The sequence below is a fragment of the Arvicola amphibius genome, chromosome 3 (genome assembly GCF_903992535.2).
Source record: "Arvicola amphibius chromosome 3, mArvAmp1.2, whole genome shotgun sequence".
NCBI classification, from domain to species: domain Eukaryota; kingdom Metazoa; phylum Chordata; class Mammalia; order Rodentia; family Cricetidae; genus Arvicola; species Arvicola amphibius.
In genome coordinates, this window is record NC_052049.1 from 181,063,579 (window position 1) to 181,082,786 (window position 19,208).

The following is a 19,208-nucleotide window of genomic DNA, read 5'->3' on the forward strand; positions in this document are numbered from 1 at the left end:
TGCATTCCCTTGAAGCAGGGTCTCTCACTGAAGCTGGAGCTAGGTTGGCCAGCAGCAAGCTTGGGAAACCCCATCTCCATTCCCCACAGTGCTGAGGTTGCAGGCACGTGTCCAGACATGTGAGGCTTTTACTTGGGTGTTCAGGATCCAAACTGAGGTCCTCTTGCTTTTGAAGCGAATGCGCTCACTTACTGACTGAGTTGTCTCTCCAGCCCTGAGGTAGAGGTTTTATTCTGTAAACTTTATTTTTATTATTGTAAAAAAATTATTCATTTTTGTGTATTTGCCTGTATGTGTTTATGTGCATCATGAGCATGCAGGGGCCCCTGGAGATCAGAAGAGGCATCAGATTTCCTGGAACTGAAGTCACAGGTGACTGTGAGCCAAATGAAGGTCCTCTGTGAGGATAGTAAGCACTCTTAATCACTGAGCTGTATCTCCATCCCATTCTATTATTCTTAATTGTGTGTGTGTGTGTGTGTGTGTGTGTGTGTGTGTGTGTGAACATGGGTGACTGTCTGAAGAGGCCAGAGGTGTCAGATACTCCAGAGTTGTAGTTACAAGGGTCTGTGAGCCACTTGGGATGGGTGCTCATCAGTCTGATGTAAGAGCAGTGAAGACTCTTAACTGGTGCCCTTACTTTCTATCCCCTAAGGTGGGTTTTTAAAAGTCTTCTCTCGTATGTCACATCCTGACCAGTTTCCCTTCCCTCAGCTCCTCCTATTTCCTCTCCCCAGATCTATTCACTCCTCTTCCATTTCCCTTCAGAAATGAGTAGACCTCCCAGGGATATCAACTGAACGTAGCATGACAAGTTGTAATAAGACTAGGCACATACCCTTATCTCAAAGCTGGAGGCAGCAGCCTGTTTGCTGTGACTGTTTGTTCCTGGCCACCCAGACCCAATGTAATTACACAGAAACTGTATTAAATACAACACTGCTTGACCTATTATATTATGCATATTTCTACCTAGCTCTTACATCTTACATTAACCCCATTTCTCTTATTTTGTATTTTGCCACAAGGTCATGGCTTACTGGCACGTTCCGGCATCTGTCTCCTCCAGTGGCTACATGGCATCTCACTGACTCCACCTATTTTCTCTTCTATCTCTGCTTGGAATTCCCACCTTACTCTGTTCTGCCCTGTGATAGGCCCAAGCATCTTTTTTATTAACTAATGGCATTCACAGCATACAGAGAGGAGTCCCACATTGGCAACCCAGTAGGAGCAAAAGTGTCCCAAGAGCAAGCAAAAGAGTCAGAGACACCTCCACTCCCACTGTCAGGAGTTCCACAAGTACACCAAGCTACACAACCATAACATAGATGCAGGGGACCTACAGCAGACCCACATAGGCTCCCTGATTGTCGCTTCAGTCTCTGTGAGCCCATATGAGCCCTGCTTAGTTGGTTCTATGGGTCGTGTTAAGGTAGGGTTTTAAAATATCATCTTCAGCAGGCAGGATTTAGCATCTGGGAAAGTTACCAGTGAAGGAAATCCCAGTATGAGCCCTTGAAAGCATGGCCTGAAAGCGAGCTCCTGGGTGCATGGGGAGAGAACCGAAAGGTGGATCAAAGTGAGTTTCGGAAACCTTAGCTTTTAACTGCTTTTGGAGGCTGCACACCATGTTGTGCTCTGTTTCATAGAAGGTTCTAGAAGGGTGAAGTAGCATCTAATGCCTTTCTGTAGGACATGTCCAGTGGCCATAGGCAATAGGATGGGGTAGGGTGGAGATAAGAGACCACTTGAAACAGTCCTTGATTTAAAGGACCTCAGAGTTAAGGTCACTGAACTAATGAAAAATCATTGAAGCCCAAACTGTGCTGTGCTCTGACTTCTGACATGGAAGTTTCGTAGAACGGACATGACATGGGGCACCTTATTCAAAGATGCCAATTGAGGAGGTCAGTCTTTGAACCATAGCATTGGTAACTGTCTTAGGTAGGGTTTCTATTGCTGTGAAGAGACACCATGACCATGGCAACTCTTGCAAAGGAAAACATTTAATTGGGTCTGTCTTATAGTTAAGAGGTTTAGTTCATTATCATCAAGGTGGGAAGCATGGTAGCATAGGCTAACATGGTGCTGGAGAGGTAGCTGATAGTTCTACTTCTTGATCTATAGGCAGCAGGAGGAGACTGTGTACCACACTGAGTGCAGCTTGAGCCTATAAGACTTCAAAGCCTGCCTCTACAATGACAGACTTCCTCCAACAAGGCCACATCTCCTGATAGTGCCATTCTCTGTGGACGAAGCATTCAACACATGAGTCTACGGGAACATTCCTATTCAGACCACCACAGAAACGTTTGTGTCAGTGTTTATAGAGCAGGGACAGAGGCCTGTGTGATATTAGCAAGTGAGTATGACAGAGGTGTGGGACATTCCTAAAGAAGCAACAAAAACAATCCTTCATGACATCTTGCAGATGCCTGTGGAGAAGGGAAAAGGGTTTCCAGCTGAGCTTTGATTATGGAAGATCTTAAGGCAGGAAGAGATGCCTGGAGTCCATGTAGAACACCTCGCTCAAGTTTTGTCCCTGCTGTCATACCGACTGTCTCCTTGTTCTCCAGGCTCCGAGGAAGCAGGGATAAGCAGGATATAGCTCTGCAGAAGGGGTTTTCAGGTTATAGCAGATGAGAAGTGTGGTAGGAACATGTAAAATCTACAGATCATTAGGGAACTCGCCCAAAGCACAAGAGGCATGGAAGACTCTAAACTGTAGGCAAGAATATTAATCAGATCATGCTAAGACTATTCAGGTGTCTACAGCTCTAAGCTTCTTCTTTGGAATCTCCGCCAAATTTCCCAGGCTAAAGGTAAGTGAAGTTTGCTAGATTGGGGAATGACATTTTTTCTGAGGTGCCAGTGTGTCCTGTGCAGCATATACTATTTGTCCACAAGTTGGTTCTACAGAGTGTACCTTATTTTGTTTGGGATATGAGGAGAAGCCCTATTTAAAAACTCCCAGTCTGCTCACCACAGCTGTGGTTCCTTACACAAAGCCTGCTCTGGATCAAGCCAATCAGCACTTCAGCATGGCTGAAGGAGAGGTCAGCACCTCAGCATTGCTGAAGGAGGGGTCAAAAGGCCCTGCCTCTAGCTAAGGAGCTACTGACAGGTGAATGGATGCAGGGGAGAGGAAGTCACTTATTCTTCCGAGTATGGTGGGTAGCTTAGGTTAGCCATGGTGTGGGAGATGGCCTCCCATCGATACTTGTGCTGGAAGCACTAATCAAACATAGTGGGTTATGTGTCTGTCTATAGGTTATGTGTCTATAGGTTATGTGTCTATAGGTTATGTGTCTATAGGTTATGTGTCTATAGGTTATGTGTCTACGAGGACATGAACGTGGTGGGACGGGGGATATGAGGGCTGGAGGGCATTGGGATTGGATATGATCAAGACATATGGTATATAGGTAGGTGCAAAGTTGTCAAATAAGTAATTAAAAATACTCTTTAGAAAAAAGAATGAAAAAGAAACACTGTTTTTGTTTATGACTACCCCCTTCCCTCCAGCAAGGATGGCAATGAGTTGGCTATTTCATACTGACTCCATCATTGGTTTATTTACATGTGTATGTGTGCTAAGAGCTTCATGAAGAGCTTCTGGTCCCCAGTACTTACTGCCACACAAGTAAACAACTAATACCCACACACACGATCTTGCAGAGATGTGACTGGCATTGTTAGGGTCTGAGTCTGGGCCCCGCCAGTCACAAGAAACTCAGCCATTTGCCCCCAGTATGTTGATTAAAGACAGGTGACATCAAGGAGCAGAGAAAGGGATTTCTATATGACCACGTGGGGAACAAGTAAGGAGGCACAATGACCTCTTTTGTTCCCAGTCTGTCTTGGGGTCCTGACATGAGGCTTAGGTTTAAACCGAGGGCGAGGGCTATGTGAAACTAAGCAGCCCTGGTCAAGGTATGGTCCTGCCCATCACTGACCCATCACTGGATGCCAGTCTGTTTTGCAAGCTGTCATAAATTTGTGCAGCCTTTCCCTGGGAGGCAAGATCTCCATCCCCTACCCACGTGGCACCATGGCTTCTGGGATTCCTGAGGAAATTTTTAACTCTTCGGGATATGCTATTTTAAAAGGCAAATGGCTGAATGGAGGGTGGAACGTTCTCTTCGAATTATCGTCTCCTCTCCTCATACGGTTACAAGGACCTAATCTGTGAGACTTTGAGTTCTAATGGGTTTCCCAGAAGCTTTCTGATTCCAACAATGGCACCTTTCTTTTTCTTGGTGTGTGTGTGTGTGTGTGTGTGTGTGTGTGTGTGTGTGTGATCTGTATAAGGGTACAAATGTGCATGTGTGTGCATGCCTGTGGAGGTTAGAGCGACACTGAACCTCTTCCTCTGTAACTTTCCACTGTATTTTTAAGACAAGAACTCTCTCTCTCTCTCTCTCTCTCTCCCTCCCTCCTTCTCTCCCTCCTTTCTCTCCCTCTCTCTTCCTCTCTCTCTCTCCCTCCCCCTCCCTCCCTCCCTCCCTCCCTCTCTCTCTCTCTCTCTCTCTCTCTCTCTCTCTCTCTCTCTCTCTCTCTCTCTCCCTCTCTCTGAACCCAGAGCTCACAGATTTGGCTACCCTGGCTGGCCACTGAGTCTCAGAGTTTTTCTTGTTGCCACCTCCCTCATCACTGCCATGATGAGCTTTTTCTGAGGGCTGGGGAATTTGAATTAAGGTCCTTGTGTTTATGTAACAGATATTATGTCAATGGACCCGATCTCCATTCTCTACTCTCTATTTTGTTTCTTTTAGGATTAGAGAATAAATAACCAAGCCTGCAAAGAGCCATCCCAGGCACCTTTGCTTATTCTGGTCCTGCTCTAAATGTCGCTTCCCCTCTACCGCAGATGTATTGAATCCTGGACTGTCTCCAGAGGAAGGAGGAGGGAAGTGAGTTCTTTATGTCTGCATTGTTATGACGTCAGAGCCCCCAGCTGATCCTCCTATTCAGCTCTAACACTCCTCCATACCTACTCAGCTCCCCCACTGCTTACCAGACAAAATGAAATAAAAACAAAATCACCAAAGAGTCCAGAAAATTGAAAGAAAAGTAAAGGATAAAGAAGAGTTGTGGGACCTTTGACATCAATTTCGCTCTCTCAGTGGGGACTTGATCCTTATTTTCTGCTTCCTATACTGAAAAAAAATAATGATTTAAACTTGGTTTGTTACAGATTCTAGAGAAGTGGGAATGTGGTTTCTAACCTCCTACTTTGTGTAACAAATCTCTGTAGTCTCTAAACTACAGAGAACCTAGGGCACTGGGAAGAACTGGGTTTTTATTGAAATACATAATAATTACCAAAGATGTAGTTTGGTTCAGGAAAACGCAAGGGCTGGTGTCTTTGTTGCTGTGATGAACATCACAACCAAACACAACTTGGCAAGGACAGGGTTTGTTCAGCTCACAACCTGTAGGGCACACTCCATCACTGAGGGAAGTCCAGGTAGAAGTTCAAAGCAGGAACCTGGAGGCAGGAGCTGATGCAGAAGCTGTGGAGGAGTGCTGCTCTCCATGACTTCCTCAGTCTGCTTTCTTTTTTTTAATTCTTTATTTTTATTATAAAAAATTTCCATCTCCTCCCCCTCATCCTCTCCCTTCCCTCCCCTCCCTTCCACCCATACCCCCACTTCTTCCCTCTCCAAGCCAAAGAGCCGTCAGGGTTCCCTTCACTATGTTAAGTCCAAGGTCCTCCTGGGACAGATCTAATGGGAGACCACCAAGTCCAGTTGGAATGGGACTGATGGAACAGGGGACCAAACCGGACTCTCTGAATGTGGCTGACAGTGGAGGAGGACTGAGAAACCAAGGACAACAACGGCGATGGGCTTGAACTCTACAGCATGGACGGGCTCACTGTGAGCCTTGTTAGTTTGGGTGCTCAGTCTGCTTTCTTATAGCACCCAGGGCCACTAGCCCAGGGATGGCACAGAGAGCTGGGCCCTCTCACAGGCCAGTCTGGTGGGGGCGTTTTTTTTCAGTCAAGATTTCCTCTTCCTAGATGACTCTGGCTTGTGTCAAGTTAACAAAAAAACTAGCCAGCATACTTAGCAAAGAAGCCATGGAGGCCAATAGGCACCTCTTTGGGATAAGCAACAGACATTTCTTTAACAAGCTCAGGCAGTGAACGGTCTCAGATACAAGTTCAAGGAGATACTGAGATGGATTGCTGAGGGAAGGGGTTTATTAGAAGAGCTATTAATGCCATAAATAGACAGGTAGATAGATAACATCCTGATGGAAGCTTTTAGGAGAATTCAGGGCCCCAGTGTCAAAGACAGACAGCATGATGGGAGTCAGGGCTTGGCAGAGTTAGCTCTTTGAGTAGGGGGTGGTTTCATAGCACAGGATCTAGGCAGGAGGAGTGGCAAAGTGAGCAGGATGTGTAGCTGCCAATTCCCACTTTGATGTAAACTCACTTCCCCAGGTGAGAGATCCTGGTCCCTGAACATCTCTTAGCTAAGGACTCAGAAACAATGCTCTCAGTAGGTGTCTGTGTCATCTGTGAGAGGGGAGATGTTGCTCCAGGGGCTGCAGCCTGAGTAGGAATCAGGTCTGGAGCCTAGCATTACATTCTCATAAGAAGCAGTTCACTTCAGGATCCTAGATGTTTGCAGGAGGCATTACTGTTAGATTCTAAAAGCTCAGAGTTACTCTGATCTCCCTGTCTCTTCACCTCTATCTCCTTGTACATTTATAATGCCTACATTCATTCCAAAATGGAGTGGGCACGGTAGCTTTGTATGTATGATGCTGGGGATTCTTGAGAGCCCTCCTTCACAGGGCTCTGGAGTGCCTTTGGGTACCGATTTGGATAGAGCACCTACATAAAGAGATGTGATAATTTGGATGTTTGCTTTGTACATTTTCTGAAGCTGGGGATTCTTGAGAGCCCTCCTTCACAGGGTTCCAGCATGCCTTTGGGTACAGATTTGGATAGCACACCTACATCAAGAGATGTGAAAATTTGGATGTTAGCTCTGTGCATTTTCTTTACATTCTCCTAAATAGAGTAAGGCTTCAATCCCATGTTTTTTTGTACTTTTGTATTCATTTATTTTTGTGTGTGGTATATACATGTGGGAGGGTATCATATGTGTATGTGCTATATGTGTTTTCATATGTGTGTCCATGTGCATTTGCATGTGTGTGTGTCTCTGTGTATGTGCGCGCGCACACATGCATCAGGAATCTAGAAATCAAGCTTAGGTTTAATTTCTCAAAACCCACCCATCTCAAGATTTTGAGACAGGGTCTCTCGCTAAGACCTGTAGTTCACCAGTTAGGATGGATGATCAAGGCCCAGGGATCCGCCTACCTCTACCTCCCCATGCTGATATTTCAGGTGTATGCAATGTCTAGCTTTCTTACTTGAATGCTGGGAGCTCAAACTTGGGTCCTCATGTTGAATGGCAGACAGTTTACCCACTGAGCCTTCTTTCCAACCCCTGTACTTTTTTGTTGTTTAAATCAAGTTCTAAACTCACTGAAAAAAACAAAATAAAACAAGACATTCAGAACATATGATCTTGTCTTATGGGTTTTGTAGCTTAGATTGCCCCCTAAGTCAGTCAGTCATACTCTAGACTATGGTGAGGTGGATATACTGTCTCTTAGATCTTTTGCAAATGGCTGTCTTTGTCTTAGACATTCAAGATGCCTTCGGTCTGCTACAGGCTGCATGCTCCATATTTCCATGATAACCAAAGGCAGCATTTGAAGCAATTCTCCTTTGAGTGGTGGTGGTGGGGGTTGCTTTACATGCAGCTCGCTGATGAAAGGTTTGGAATTTAACGAAGGATGCTTCACTCAGTAATTGGTTATAGCAATTGAGTTTGAGTTTGCTGGAAGTTTTTTTTTTTTCTCTTTCCCAGTTTCTAAGTTCTGAGGCTCTTTGTGTGAATGGGAGGGGACCAGAGAGATGAGGGGGGGGAGGAGAAGGCCTTTTCTGAGTCCTGAAGTTAAGCCTTTCATTTGCACTGGGTGTCTATACCGCCCGAGGCTCCAACACCCTCATCTGTGAAACGGTGGAGGGGAAAAACTGCATTCTATTTTTGTGCCCTCTTCCCCTTGAGAACTTACATCTTCATTTAAAAGCAATCAGGTGGGCTGGTGAAAGAAAGGACTAGAGAAAGGATGCCTTTTAATAGCTTCTGAGCTCAAGATTCTCACCAGCTCCTTAAGGGCTGCATCACACCTCTGTGATGTCTGATGCGGTAGTTTTCACTCCCACCTGTGTGTCTGCAAGTGTTCACCCTTTTCAGATTAAAAAAAAAGAAGGCCTCAAAGGACAGTGGGGTACCTGGGGTGGTATAATTAGCAGAGACAATGCTCTTCGAAACTTACCTGATTCATCCCATTAATTAGGGAGCAGCTGACCTCAGTTGCTAGCCTTGGGTCTCCATCTGCATCTGCATAAGTCTCTGGGAAAATGCCTCTGCCAGGAGCGGTGTCTGTTGCCCACTGGGGGTGCTGGAGGTTAGTTGACTCTACTGCTCCTGCCCCTCATCTCCATTGGTTTTTCTAGATTCCATGGAGCTGGCGTGTTGAGCTGGAGGACTGACAAGACCATTGAATCATGGGCAGAAAACAAGCCTTACCCAATGCTAAGGGTCTGTGTAGACACTAGATTGAGAGTAGCAGACACGAGGTCAAGACCATGGTCAAAGTAGCAGAAACCAAGGCCACCACAAGCAGAAAACCTCTATAGAAGGGGCAGATGATGATGCTTGAAGATGTGGGAGAGGACTTGGAAGTTGGGACTGTTGTCAGGTAGAGTTCGGAAGTCACTTGGCATGACCCATGTCCAAATTAAGAGTCTGTGTTAAGCTGCCTGGAAAGAAGCACTTCTCACAGAGCATCCTCAAATGCACTTTACAGGGAGTTTTAAAGGCAAAGAACACACACACACACACACACACACACACACACACACACACACCTACATCCTGGTTGGCTGCAGCAGGGGGAAGCAAAGCAAGCAAGCAGTTTAACAGAAGCCGAAAGCATGCAATTAGAAATATCGACACCGAGTTTGTAGAGCAGGGTTGGGTGCTCTCTCACGGTACTTTTCATGGAGGGTGAAGGGGAGAGATCAGTTTCAGGTTCAACTAGAGGTGGCTCCAGCTGAGACAAGATGGAAGAACCTCTGTCCTGTCATAGTATTAGGATGTGAAGGTCAGTGTCACGTGAGGACATCCTAGGCCAGGGGTGCTTAGCCTCAAGGTCCTAATGATGTCACCAGTGACTCCAGACAGAAAATGGGGTGCAGGGTAGCCATGAGCTGGCAGAATTCTCTGTGTGGGGGCTGTGGGGTCAGTATTATCATGTTCTTCACTTGCTCTGCCTCCTAACAGTTGGCTCCTAAGAGGAACTTCCAATATTTGGGACCTGGGGATCCATGGTGGTGAAGCTCTGTTCTCAGAGTCCACAGGCCTCATCCATGATAAAGAAGGAAACAGCCCATGAGGCCATGGTAATTAGAAACTCCTGGGCCCCATAGAAGCTTCCTGAGCATCCCAGTCGGAGCAAACTTGAAGGTCATAGCCTGTGTCCCAAGCTAGGTTTGTCCACCTTTCTTCAGTAAGTCAACTAAATGATATGAAATTAACAATGGAAAGCAGAAAGAGGAGATTTATTCAGTGCAGCCACACTGGTAAGCCAGACAGAGAGATCCGGCGAGTCCCCAAACCCATCTCCAGGATCCTGCATTGAAACTTAAGTTCCGATTGAAGGCCAAGGATTTGTACATGGAAGCTAGTCCTGGTCAAGGTGTGGCTCCGCCCACTGCTGACCCATCATTGTCTGGCTTATATCTCTATCTGTAAGGTGGTCTGTTGAGTTGTCCAAATTCTGTGAGTTCTTGTGTTGCAAGGAGAGGGGCCCTTTGTTTGTACCAGCCGCCTGGCTAGCTTACACCTGAAATAATCACACAGAAACTATTCATTTAAACACTGCTGGCCCATTAGCTCTAACTTCTTATTGGCTAATTCTTACATCTTAATTTAACCCATTTCTATTAATCTATGTATTGCCACGTGACTGTGACTTACCGGCAGTATTCTAACCAGCGTCCATCGGCAGGAGATCCATGGCATCTGCCGCTCTGCCTTTCTTCCCAGCATTCAGTTCTGTCTACTCCGCCTACCTAAGTTTTGTCCTATCAACTAGGCCAAGGCAGTTGCTTAGTTTCTTTATTCATTATCCAATGAAAGCAGCACACAAACAGAAGGAACCCCTACACTATTCTTGTCCTTGGGGATAAGCTTCCCTCTAACTGGTACAAAGTTTCAGTCTTTCCAGCCTCCCATCATGGAATTCCTGGGCAATTTTCTTCACGTCCATTGTTTCAATAGCCTGATAAGCAAAAGGAAAGGCACAAGGGTCTCCTTGGAATGTCTGCATTCCTGCCAGGAAGATTACTAGACAGATGTATGCCATGGCTTTGCCGTCAGTGCCTGTGTGGATGTCTTGATGGGTGGGGATCCCTGGTCACAGACCCAAGCAGAACTCATCACGAGCAAGTGACGGGGACTTATTTTAATTCTTGCCACAGATGAGAAGCCACTTTGGGAAAAGAAGGAATTTGGAATGAAATGTGCAGAAGGATAAGCTTTGCTTTAAAATCTAGATGTGAGGCAATAATTAGCTTCCTGACACAAAGACAGGGAACAAAATCTTAGTATCTCCTTTCAGTAAGAAGAAAACACGGAATCACAATCTCTCCAAGATATTCTCCGTTTACAGATTCTTTGCTGGCCGCCTGAACGAAGCCATTGCATTGTCACTGTGTTCTGAGAGACCATCCATCAGGGCACACCCAGAAAATGGTGTCCTCCACACTCAGCATGCCATCTCCCTGGGCTCTGCTTTGCTTGTCCTTGGGTTCAGTTTTTCACTCCTGTCAGGATATTTCTCCATGCCCGCCTGTCTCAAGCCCCAGAAGAGAGCCATCTGTTGCTCAAGAATGTTTTTCAGCCTGAAGTGGCGCATCATTATTCCAGCCAGGGCATGCTGTTGCTTATAGAGGCTTTTATAGGTGGGGGCATGGCTCATGCTCTGCGTTAGAGGCTCTCCTCTGCTCAGGGCAAAGTGCAGTGCATGCTGGGGAAAACGCCCTCCTGGGCGATCTTCCAACTCTTTGGGATGGTTCTGGTACTCTCTGACTCCTTCTGAACTCTTTTTCCATTACTCTGATGTGTGTGTGTATGTACATGCATATGTTTGTATGTGCATGTGTTATGCATATGTATATGTGAATATGTGTATATGTTCATGTATATCTATGCAAATGTACATATGTGTGTATGTGTTTTTTTTCTGTTTCTCTCATACCCCGGGCATCATCCCCTTTCTCATGAGGACAAGTCTCTTTGTTTAGATGTGTTCTGGGGAGATCATGTGATTTAGAAAAGTATCCCCAAAAGGCCCACATGTTAAATGCTTGGTCACCAGTGTAACATGTCTTTCTTTGGACCATTTGCTCTGGAATAATGATATGGAAACTTGTTATTAAGTACAAAAGCTTGGCTTTAGCTTAGGTTTGTTCCCAACTAGCTCTTATAACTTAAATTAATCTGTTTATATTAATCTATGTTCTGCCACATGGCGTGCTACCTCTTCTCTATACTTTACATCCCACTTCCTCTGTGTCTGGTTGGTGAATCCCTGCTTTTCTGACTCTTCTCCTGAGTTCCCCTCTCTCCCCTGAAGCCCCTCAACTGCTCTTGCCTAGCTATTGGCCAGTCAACTCTTTACTAAACCAATCAGAAGGCGCCTTAGACAGGTGAAGGGAAACAGAGACATCTCCACACAGTGTGTTCAATATCCTGCAACACACCAGACACTGGCATCAATGGGTGGTGCTGGAACCTACATAAGGTGGAGTGGCTGAGCTACTCAGAGTGTGTCCTACTGCGGACAATAGAGTCCTGGCACCTTACTCTTTTGGCTTCCTGGATGCTGTAAGGTGAGCAACCTCCACTGCTGGGCAATTCCACCAAGATACTCTGTCTCATCTATATGCCCCCAACCAGCAGAATCAATTGACCATGGATAAAACCTCTGAAATCAACCTTCTTTCTTTGTAAGTTCCTGATCATAGGGGCTTTATTAACATAATGGAAAGCTGAGTAACTTGGAGAATACAGCGTGCATGAGTTTTTAGTAAAGACCATTTTGTGGTTTAACAAAGGTATTCCAGAACAACAGATATCTAATTTTAAACTTTGAGAAAGAAAAGGGATCTGCAATTAGCCTGGTATTAGTGTATTAGTGGTGTCTGCAAAGCAGTCAGTCCACTTCATGGCTTGGTCAAGGCTCTAACTTCCAGGGAAACCCACTAGATGTCAGTGGGGTGTTCTAGGGGAGTACTGTGTCATGGAGGCCAATAAGTAACAGGAGGTGCTGCAGGTGCTGTGTGAGTCTTGGCCTTCCTCCTCAGTCTGCACAAATCAAAACTTCATCCCTTGGGCTAGGAGGAAACACCATAGCTGAGAAGGACAGAGAGGGTTAAACATGGGGGCTCTGTTGCTGGGATAAAAGTTCAACAGATGGCAAGGTTAAAAATTCTGGAAGGTTTTAGGTCCAAAAGACTGATGGAGGTAACCTCCATCTTGGAGACAGAATCAGAGTTCAATCAAATGGTTATTGATGAAATTGTTGAAAGCATTTCAAAGCCCTTCTCTACCCTTTAGGCAAAGCTCACCTTTCTGAAGGTGGGGTGTGGTGTACTTTGATCTTACTTTAAATTTTGATCTGACTTCCTGCCTTGTTTTTATCATCTTTATGCATCTCTAATGCCTTGGGTCATGTCACATCACACTTCCCAATGTGGATCCTCAGGTTGACCTTCCTTCCTTCCTTCCTTCCTTCCTTCCTTCCTTCCTTCCTTCCTTCCTTCCTTCCTCCTTCCTTCCTTCCCTTTTCCCCTCCCTTCCTCTCTCCCTCCCTCCCTTCCTCCCTCCCTCTCTCCCTCCCTCTCTCTCTCCCTCCCTCTCTCTCTCCCTCCCTCTCTCTCTCCCTCCCTTGCTTCTTCTTCCCTTTCTTTCTTTTTGAGACTAGGTTTCATGTAACCCAGACTGGTGCCGTCCTCCCATCTCCACCTCCCTGGTGCCACCATATTCAGCCTACATAGCGCAGGCCATGGAACCCAAGTCCTCATACACACTGGGTGAGCACGTGACCAAACTGAACTATAACATTTGCCACCCCTGTGTTCAGTGTTTAAAATGAAGTGCTATGGTGACAAAAAAGGCAGTGTTCTCTTGTATACGGATCATGAATTCCTCAGGATAAATGAACATCGGTTATAAATTAGCTTCACTCAAGAACTATGGATACAAGCGGCCTGATGCTTATTCCAAGCCCTATATAACTGTAACAGTAAAGGACATTACCGTCTTTTCATTGATACAATGGGGACGTTACAAGGTACTAGATTAAGCTATTCTCTCTCTCTCTCTCTCTCTCTCTCTCTCTCTCTCTCTCTCACATACACACATACATATACACACACAAATGTGTGTGTGTGTGTGTGTAATAAAGTATGTGTATGCAGAACATATATGCTTTTGCGACAGTGTCTCCAGAACTTATCCATCAGCTGGTTGAATAGCCAGCAAGTCCCAGTACCCATTTGTCTCCACCTCACGTATGTGCACCACCATGCCTGGTGATTTTTCTGGGTTCTCGGGTCCAAAAAAAACCCCCTCATCTCATAAAGTCAGTACCTTGTCCAACAAGCCGTTCATCCATTTTATTCACAGAATATAATGAGGTTATGTTTCTGCCTTTGTGTGTCAATTAGTCCTGTATCTGGCACACACTTAGTAATCAAATGACAGTAACAGTGTTTGTTTGTCTAAGGGACAGACTTAAGTCCTCCAAATGATGTTGTTCTTAGGGACAAACAGAAATTCACAATATCTTCCCTTGTTCTATTTCTGTAATGTTCCTGAATGTGCCTTTTACAGCTGTACATGCGCATGTGTGTGTGTGTGTGTGTGTGCTCACATATGTGCCTCACTGTGTAACATGAACTAGGCTGGGCAGAAGATGAGTGTCTCTCCAAACTTTCCCTTATAATGTGTTTTCTCTTCTACCTTCTTTGGGGATCTCACCATGGGGTTCAAGTATCAGTTAGGCATGACTGAGGCCTTTGAGCACATCTGTTCAAAACTGCTTGGAGAGTGGAAAACACTGGGAGCGGTGTGTAATGAGATAAAGCACTCGGTGATGAATTAAAGGATGATTTACAGCCCTCGTTATAGCCATCTGTGTTAGCTTCCTATTACAAATTAAAATATCCATCTTGATACACATTTAATTTCTTCCAAAGCACCTGTTCTAAAAGGAAATGTACTTTTTACATCATTGAGATGGCAACATTTGGAAAATATTTCACTTTATTGAAAATTCAGTTACGTTCCAGGATAAATGTTCTCACATGTCACGGGGGGCAGGGGAATCAGTTTCTGGGTAACAGAACTCATCCACTATTTTCTTCTCCCTGGCTGTCCTGGAACTCACTCTGTAGACCAGGCTGGCCTCAAACTCACTTGCCTCTGTCTTCTGAGTGCTGGGCATTCACCACCATTACCCAGCCAGAATCATTTTTGAGTCATCAGTGAGTACCTTTAGCTTTATTTTTTGCTTATTAAAAAAAAATCACCCTTGAAGTGGAAATGCAGTCAGTTAACAGCTGTTGATTTGATGCGTGTTTTGGGGGTGGGGTAAGCCATCCACGGAAACTGAAGCAATTGTCCTTGTGACTTGGATTCACCATTTATTTGGGAGCTTCATTTTCTTCCATGCCAGAAAACAGCCACTTCATAAAATATCCTATTTGAAGAAGCAGGGAAGTTGGTTCAGTCAGTGAAGGGCTTGCTGCACAGCTGTTGGGACCTGAGTTCTGATTCCATTGCTGGGCACCTGGAATCCCTGTCCAGGGGAGACAGACAGGTGGACTCTGAAGCTCACCAACTTAACAAAACTTGTGAGCTCCAGGCTCAGTGAGAGACCATCCCTCAAACAATGAGTGTAGAGATCAATCAAGGGAGACACCTGACATCAGCTACATACATGCCCATACACTGCACATGCACATCCACCTGCACATGTGTAGACACACAAAATATTCTACTTGTTTGGTTGTGCAATACACTGGCAATTTGGCTGGTTTTCCCACCAACCCAAACGTGAATTAATGCTACGTGTATCTTCAGACTAAATAAAGAGAAGTCCGCCGTACAATTGCCGTATCTTCTAGGCGCCGTTTCCACAACTTGGTAGCAGAAAAACTACCAGCAATTCCTTTAAAGAAGACAATTTGTGAGCGCTGTCACAAGAAGTGGAAAGATTTCTCTTCCTTTGTTGTTTCCCCCATAAAACAAAAGGGACTCTGGAAACCTTTGGATGCTTCCTGTCTGCCTGAAAAGGACTGCTTAATTGAATCAGTGACCTTCTTCCCTTTTCCGTTCAAAGATCACCTTTGCCCCCTGAATGGGGCATCAGGGGAAAGATTTCTGCCTTGGAGAATTAGAGTTGCCTGTCTCCGTGTGTTATATACCCTCCTTGGAGTACATTAAAAAACCATGAGATGCAAAACAACCAGGGCTTGTACTTTATTATCTTTCAAACAGAGGTTCTTTGAAGGCATGATAGTCTATTCAACTGTGGGGAGCAGGATGGCCTGCATTTAAATAAATTTCCAAGCCGTCCTAAGATTCTCACTTGTACAACCTATGGGATTAGTGGAGCCCAGCTTCTATGAATTCACTGCCTACTGCTTTCAAATGCTTATTACCTCTTTTCTGTCTTGTACTGTGGCCACCACCCTGCCCTGTACGCCCTCCTCCTCCAGGGCAAGAGAACCCAGAGAGGAGAGGGCACTTGGCTTCTGGGAGAGGAACACAGATAGATATGCTATGATAGAGATTTCTGAGTACCACGGGGATATGTGGAGGAAAATACAGAAATGACAAGAGTCATAAAAACCTACACTGGTTTTCTTAAGTAGGAGGAGAGGCCGTGACAGATTTCTCAGACAGGTGGTAATGTCAGGTTTCAGGTTTGGAAACATAATTGTTAATTCAGTCATAGGAATATATGTGTTCATTCAGACAAACATCCCTTCCCTTCGCTTCCCTTTTTTTCCAGTTTCTCCTTCCAATCATCCCTCCAGTTTCTCCTCCCCCCTTCTCTTCCTCCTCCCCTCTGTCTCCTCTCCTCCCCTCTGTCTCCTCTCCTCCCCTCTGTCTCCTCTCCTCCCCTCTTCCTCCTCCCCTCTGTCTCCTCCTCTTCTCTCCCTCCCTTTCTCTTTCATCTTTGAGACAGAATCTCACTACACAGCCCGAGCTGACCTTGAACTTACTATGTACCCCAGGCTGATCTCATACTTGCAGCAATCCTCCTGCTTCAACCTCTTAAGGGCTGGGACCATAAGCACATACCCCAGCTCACTTTGCCTCCTTTTATGCTGTTCAGCATTTTTGCAATTCCATCTCAGCTGTGGAGACCACAGGTCAATGAAAACTGTCTTCCTCAATCAGCTGCTCTCCACCTGACTGTTTACATTTCATCCATCCATCCATCCATCCATCCATCCTCCATCCATCCATCCTCCATCCATCCTCCATCCATCCATCTTTCATTTGTCTGTCCATCCATCCATCCATCCATCCATCTATCCTCCATCCATCCATCTTTCATTTGTCTGTCTGTCCATCCATCCATCCATCCATCCATCCATCCATCCATCCATCTATCCTCCATCTATCCTCCATCTATCCTCCATCTATCCATCCATCCATCCATCCATCCATCCATCCATCCATCCGTCCATCCATTTGCGTGTTTATTGTATGCTTGAGCATACATATTCATGGAGGTCAGAAGATTGCTGTTGACAGCCATTTTCTCCTTTCACCACATAGAGCTGGGGCTCAACCTCAGGCCATCAGGGTCAGCAGGTTGGGATCAGACCTACAGAACCCACTGCCATCCCCTCCTGACTGCTGTCATTGAATCTGGAAGCCACTATCTGCCTCAAGCCTTTCTGTTTTCTCTTAAAGGATGGAGGAAGGGGTTTCTGTGTAAATTAGGAAAATTATATTTGAGAATGCCTGCTGTAGAAACGCGGGGTGACTACAAGTAGCGTACAGCCCCCAGTGGAGGCTGAAGTGGAATCTGTGTATGGAGAAATTGATCTGAGGGCAGAGGCAGGGGGAACGGGATGGTCTACACTGGGTGTCTGGGGAGGGCTCATTGAATTAGGTAGATAAATGGATCAGCATTGAATTTCCATTGACCTGTATTTTCCCCTGAAATTAATTTATCTTAAAAATTAAATCTAGTGCAACAGCTCTCTATTAGTTCTTTTCTCATAAAAGGAGGAAGAAAGGACAAGAAATCCATGTATGTGATTTTGTGAATGACATATACAACTCTCTAATAAGCCCAAATTCTGGGCTCCTTTCAATGGCTCCCTGGGCTCTTCAAACCTCCCAAAGAAGGAGAGACAGAGACAGGGGGACTGGGATGAGTGGGAGGAAGCGGGGATGGGGAAGAGAGACTGAGTTTGGCTTTAGAGTCCTGGCCCACAATTATTATTAAGAACTCCAGGGGTGGATGAGACAACTAAGCATGCTGACTGATGTCAATCCCCAGAAGCTACATGGAGAAAGGACAGGGCCAAGTATAAAAAAATTGTCCTCTGACCCCCCACATAGGTGCTGTGACGTGTACATGTACACACATATATATGCAGGCACGTACACCTGAATAAATTAATGTAATATTTTTAAAAATGTCACTGTTCTAGGCTATGAAGACAGCTCATTAGTAAAGTATCTGATTCCAGATCCCAGAATTCATACAAAAGAAGCCAGAGGTAGTAATACACACTAATTCCTCTGCTGGGTAGGCAGCCATGGGCTGGAAGGATGCTGGGGGCTCTCTGGCCAGCCACCTCACCAAATCTGGGAACTCTAGGCTGGTGAGAGCCCTACTGCAGATAGCAGTGTAGCTAGTATCTCAGGATGATGCCTGAGTGAATTCTTTGCACATATACACAATAACCCCTATATACACATATAGGAACACATAGACATGTGTGAACACACACACACACACACATGAATTTTAGTGTGCTGTGAGCTTCCTCTTTTAACTGAATGTTCATTTTTGTGGGAACCCTCCTGGGTCCTGGCCAGTTCATCTGGTGGCTGTAATTCGCAACAGTGAGTGAGAGCTTCCAGCTGCACAAAGCAGACCTGATGTCTGACAGACAATGCTATCTCATGAGCAATGGACATGCATTTCTAGGTGACTTCACAGAGCCTGCGTGTATCTTCCCAGGACCAGGGTCTTTTCCTAACGGAGCTTCCCTGCTCATATCTAACTGCACTGCGGTATTAAACATATCATGTTCTTGATAGGAAGAGTTGAAATGTAGTAAAAACATTCAGATATCATGTGACATCCAGATGTAGTGTTGTTGTAAGAGACTGCTAGTTTGTTCCCGGCTGCCCAGAACTCAAAATAACTACACAGATACTGTATTAATTAAGTCACTGCTTTGCCTATTCGCTCTAGCTTCTTATTGGCTAACTCTTACATCTTGATTTAACCCATTTCTATTAATCTATGTATCACCACGAGGCTGTGACTTACCGGGTAATGTTCAGGCATCTGTCTCAAGTGGGGCTACATGGCTTCTCTCTGACTCCGCCTCCTTTCTCCCAGCATTCAGTGGTCTTTGAGGGAGTCAAGCTCTTTCTAAATCAGTGCTACTGGCTTTGAGTCTGAAGGCCTGGTGAGATCTGTGGCTGTCTAAGGGAGAGCTTAGCCATTTTGGTTACCCTGGAGACAGCGCTTGCTGTGCTTTGAACTTTGAGTCTGGCATCCAGTGAGGCATGTCGTCACTCCGACTGACCTTTTCCAGACAAGGCTGAAGGAGAGCAAAGGACTTGGTTTTTGATCAATTTGTGTGACCACAAGTGAAAATCATCAGTTGGTATTTACCCAGTGAGAGATCTCAGAATGTGGGCCGCTTACCTCTTCTACAGTAACAGAAGGAAGAGAATCATCAATCAAGACACTTTTCAAACACATTGGTTGAAGTATCAAAGAGGCGGGGCATAGAATAGTAGACGAAGCTCAGCTGCAGGCCTCAGCTGCTG

At 45.4% G+C, this 19,208-nt stretch overlaps 1 long non-coding RNA gene across 1 annotated transcript; it reads right to left on the reverse strand.

The window, feature by feature from the left end:
- Positions 1–14,636: 14,636 nt before the first annotated feature.
- LOC119810688 lies at positions 14,637–18,897 on the reverse strand. Its single transcript, XR_005284779.1, has 2 exons — positions 18,700–18,897; positions 14,637–14,868 (listed from the first exon to the last, which is right to left on the reverse strand). It is a non-coding gene; the product is annotated as an uncharacterized LOC119810688 (long non-coding RNA).
- Positions 18,898–19,208: the final 311 nt, after the last annotated feature.